We start from the raw sequence: 5,291 nt of genomic DNA, 5'->3' as shown, positions 1-5,291 counted from the left end.
TTCTACCCTGCTTAGTGGAAAATTGACTATAGTGAATTATGGAACAGGTGTTTCAACACTCTCCTATACTTCTTCATTGCATTACATCTTTAGAAGTTATATGTAGAAATGTAATGTTACACTGTCAATTGAGGCAAAAGAGAGGAAAAGAAATAACATTTACTGAACATACACTCTCTCTTGGTGGATCTTTTTAATTACAACATCCCTGTGAGGTAGATATTATGTGCATCTTGTGAGTGAAGAAACTGAGGCTCAAAATGTTAAATAACTTACCCAAGTTCAGGTAACTACACCAGTAACTGACAGAGTTGGGGTTTAAACGTGGTACTGGCCAGCTTTAGAACACATTTTTTCCCACTTTTTTTTTAAAATTAGAGAAATATATTTTCTTGTTTAACAAGTACTATTCCTTAAACTTAGGAAACAATAGAAAGTAAAATACTGAGTAAGACTGATATACGTGTAACCTAATCTCTAATAAAACCAACGGTCATTTTCCAAATGGGAAACTTGACTGCAGAAGTAACTCTATGCTCATTTCTGATAGATAACATTTGAATCCTTGTTTTGATGAAGTGATAGAAAAGTTTCATTTGAATAAAGGTGCTTTTTTTTGGTAGAAAAAGCTTTGTAAAGCTTCACTGGTATGTAGGATAACATTGGCTCGCTGCTTTAACAATTAAATTGTTCAACACTTTAAATTTTTGCTAAACTCAGGAGGAAGATATTTTTACAAAATGTAGAGCATGAAATACCCTTCAGATTATGTTTCACTCAATTTTTTTCTTAGGTTGCTTTGTTAGTATATACTATACTATTAACTGGGTGAGTAGTTGAGAAAAGAAAGTTTATTGTAAAATTTGAGATGACATGAAGCTGAAAATAGTGAACAGGCTGATCGACAGATTTGGAATCTAATGTATAGAGATTGTAGCAATGGATGGGAGCTGGAAAAGGTGAATCAAAATTTTAAATAAAGTTTTATTCGTGGAACTAAGAGTAACAACAGGTATGAATAGAGGATGCAGGGTGTGGTTGCAGTGCAAGAAGACAAGGATTTAATCAGAAAACTTGATATGTCAGCATTGTGTTGAGGGCATTCCAAAATAATGCATATGTGAATTGCATTAACATAAGTTTATTTTCTAGGACAAGGGAGGTAATATGACCTTTACTCTGCATTGGTCGTTTGAGGGTTGAAATGTTAATTACATGCAATTCCACATACCACCCTTTAAGATGAATTGGAGTGTGCTCAGAGAAGAAGATGGTGATGAGTCTTATCTATCTTAAAGAAATGTTTGAAGGAACTTATCTAGAAAAGACAAGACTCAGGATGGATTAGAGTCATAGCTGTAGATTTACTTCCTGTGACTTTGCAGATAGAGTACGGGCAAGTTAGTCATCATTTATTAGTAATCCTCTTAAAGAGAATTCACAGCTGAGGAAAGTTGCTATATAATGAAAATTTCATGTAGCAGGCAGTACTTTTCAGAGATATTATAGTGCCTAGTGAGGTAGTACATTCTTGTCCTGGTAGTATTTAAGCGTAAGTAAGAACGGAGTAGAAAGAATTGAAACATATTGTGTGTAGTAGGAACAGAAGACTTTTGAGATGCCTTACCAATTCAAACATTTTTTAAATTCCAAGATCAGAAGGACTTTACGGAGTATTTTATCCTCATGAGGCTACCTCACCTTAGTAATAATGTGCATTGGTACAGCTCTTCAACATTTGTAAAGTTCTTTCTTCTGAATTATCTCGTTTTGAGCCTGGTAATAATCCTTTGGGTAGACAGGACAAGTATCCTCATTTTGAACAGGTAAAGTAATAGGCTAAGAGAAAGTCTGAATTGCCTCAAATCATAAAGCTTATAAGCAGCAGCCTAGGGCTCTGTCCTTGGTCTACGAATTCCAAGTTTAGTGCTGTTTCTCCTGTACCAGTTTTCTTTAAAAGTAAGTTATAAGTTGTGATACTTGCTTTGCATACATTAAAATTGCAAGGAACAGATGGTTCTTAAATTTTATTCCTATGAAAACATACGTGTAGCTCAAGTTAGACTGAGGGTTCTAAACGCCACACAATGGGGAGTCATGGGGCAAGTCTGTGTTACAGAAAGATAACTGTTTACAATTAATGAAAACTCTGGTTTGGGCTGCTAGATGAATGATGGTGCCATTCATTAATATGGCAAATATAGGAGAGGGAACAGATTGGTGGACCAGAGGTGAGGTAATTGAATTTTGGACGTAAGAAAACTAGCTGACAGTGATTGTTTACTAAGTGCCAGACACTGTGGTTAGGGTTTTATATCATTTAACTAATTTAGTCTTTACTACAACCCTCTGAAGATAAGACTTTTCAATCTTCATTTTCCGTATGAAGAAACTGAAAAGCTTAGATTGTTTAAAGAACCTGTCCAAGGCTTCATAATTAATAGGGTAAGAATATGAATTTGAATCTCTGTGTCTGCAAACAGAGCCACAGTTGTTAGGAGCTAGTTCTTTGGTACATTTGGGTAAGAACAACCAGTAGTCAGTTGAATAAATGGTTGTCACTTTGAGGAAAATAAATATTCTGGAGATACACGAGTGTCTTTATACCAAAGAAATGGGCAGTGTTATAGCCTTTGAACATACCTTAGGAAAATAAAGATTTTATACTTGCCTCCCTACCTTTTCCTGAATTTTGGCACTGTTTCTGTGCTTCATAGTATTACATAGGCATTCCCTAATCTAGGAACATCTTCTATGAGTGGTGAAAATGAAAGGTGCTCTTTGTATAAGGTCAACAGACCTTGTAGGATAGGGGCTATGTTTTATTAACTTTTATCTTGAGCTCAGTGCCTAGAACATAGCTTGAATGAAATGAGATGAAAGAATGGATGGATGGTAATAGGGATAAGAAGAACAAAGAGGGGAGTTCATATTTAGAGCAGCTGCCTCATGTGAAGTATGAGGTGATAGGTGAGCTGCCTTTTATTTCCCAGGTGATAATGCTCCAAAGGTGGTTAGCTTAGATCCTTGTATACTTGTTGAATTAATAATCATGGCTACTCCTTTTCCAGTGAGGGAATGAGAGAAGAAACTATGTGTTCCTGACTTCTGTTTTGTGGTTTTAAAATTACACAAATAATACATATTCATTGTAGACACATTAGAATATTCAAATAAGCAAAATAAACAATTTAAATTGTCTAAAATTCTACCACCCAGAGATAACCACTGTTAACATTTTGGTGTATATCCTTCCAGAGTTTTCCCATAAAATATATGCATTGAAACATGTATATATTTATTTAAAATGGGATCATTACAATCCATATTGTTTTGTAAACTGCTTTTTTCACTTATTACATGTGACTGTCTTTCTATGTCAATGAATTTACATCTTTATCATCCATTGTAATGACTGTATAGTATATCCATTATAAGGTGTACCATAATATATTTAAATTAGTCTCCTATTGTTAGGAAATTTAGGTTTTCAATTTGAAGTTCTTTTTGGAATAAAAGTTATGGTGAGCATTCTTGTATGTACATCTTTGTACACTTGTCTACTTTTTTAAAAAAAGAAGTAGAATCGAGACATTTCAAAATTTTATGTGTGGTATTTTGGTTTTTTTAAAATACAGACTCAGATTGCCTTCCTGAAAGGTTGTGCTGATTCATACTTCTCCAGCAGTATGTCCAGAGTGCTCTGTCCCCATACCCTCGTTAACACTGAGTGGTTTTTTGTTTTGTTTTGTTTTGTAAATCATTACCAATTTGAAAGGCAAAAGGTGTCTTTGGGTTAAATGCATTTCTTTGATGAGTACTAAGGCTGAACTCTTTTTTCCCTTATTGCTCATTTCTGTTGAGGTTCATCGTTTTTTCTTACAGGTTTAGGAGACAAAGCTCTTTATGTATTGAGGATACCAACCCTTTGTTATATGTTGCCTTTTTTTTGTAATCAGTTCGTCTTTTATCTTTTTTTGTGTCTGGCAGAAGTTTTAAACTTCTATAGATTCAAATGTCACTTTTTTCTTTATGATTTCAACCCTCCTTACCCCATGAGTATTGTTCACCTATATTCTAATAGTTGTATAATTTTATTTTTTCACATCTAAATGTTTAATCCATCTGGCATTTATTTTGATGTAGAGATTGGGCTTAATTTTCTCTAAAGTAATTAATCAGTTCCCTTGATTAATTATGAATGGAGTTGGAATTTAGAATGTGTTTTGCCATACACTGTTGTAAATAATGTTTGGTGAGGCTTAAATGAGACCATTTGTAATGCATTTAACTATTAAACTCAAGGGCTCACATGGAAAGGTAATAATCATTTATTATATTATTTCCATGAAAAAATGTTTTATAGTTTCAAATAATTAACTTTTGAAGCACATCCTGTTGCAAATTTAGCAACTGCATACTCATATGGTGGTTCTACTTCATTAGAGCCCTTTAGGGGTGAAAATCTTCCTCAGTTTTGTTTTGTCTGCCTTCATTTAACTTTAACTGATGTGAGGTCTGTTTTGGTAACTTTCTGCTTGCTGTGCTTTTCACAGAATGGACAGCAAATTATGGATGAACCTATGGGAGAGGAGGAGATTAACCCACAAACTGTAAGTAAAATATTCTGTCACAAAGGGTATAGATAAATGAAATACTGTAAAATTATTCTTATTTTCAACTGAACAGAGTAATCATTTTACAGTATAAGAAACTTGTCAATCCTTTCACATTAACTTTACCAGACTACATTATTGAGTATGCCAGGGACCTTTCTAAAAGTGTACAATAAGAGTGATTTTAAGAGAATGATAGAACAGATTGCTTTATATTGTTGAAAGTTTTCATTAGTGCCTAAAGCTTATGTTTTTTTGTTTCTTGGGGATTTTTTGAGATGGAGTTTTGCTCTTGTCACCCAGGCTGAAGTGCAGTGGCGCTATCTCAGCTCACTGCAACCTCAGCCTTCCAGGCTCACGGGATTCTTCTGTCTCAGCCTCCTGAGTAGCTAGAATTACAGGTGCTCACCACCACACCTGGCTAATTTTTGAATTTTTGTAATTTTAGTAGAGATGGGGTTTCACCAAGTTGGCCAGGCTGGTCTCGAACTCCTGACCTCAGGTGATCTGCCCACCTCAGCCTCCCAAAGTGCTGTGATTACAGGTGTGAGCCACTGCACCTGGCCTAAAGCTTATGTTTTTAAATAATCAAATTGACTCACATCTGGCTTCTGGGTTTCATGCTTTGGTTAGGAAATCCTTCCCTACACTAAGGTTATAAAAATAATCCTTTTG

General features: G+C 34.8%; 1 long non-coding RNA gene across 2 annotated transcripts in view; it reads left to right on the top strand.

The window, feature by feature from the left end:
• The window catches only part of LOC108522906 (uncharacterized), a 7,066-nt gene extending 2,452 nt beyond the window's left edge, over nt 1-4,614 (top strand). For both annotated transcript variants that reach the window (XR_001883637.1, XR_001883638.1), the window contains exon 4: nt 4,557-4,614. This is a non-coding gene — a long non-coding RNA (uncharacterized LOC108522906). The remainder of the gene's footprint in view (nt 1-4,556) is intronic.
• Nucleotides 4,615-5,291: the final 677 nt, after the last annotated feature.

This window comes from Rhinopithecus bieti, unplaced genomic scaffold (genome assembly GCF_001698545.2).
Source record: "Rhinopithecus bieti isolate Rb0 unplaced genomic scaffold, ASM169854v2 scaffold_70995, whole genome shotgun sequence".
NCBI lineage: Eukaryota > Metazoa > Chordata > Mammalia > Primates > Cercopithecidae > Rhinopithecus > Rhinopithecus bieti.
Note: the sequence above shows the minus strand (reverse complement) of the source record. Positions and strands in the feature narration are given on the sequence as shown.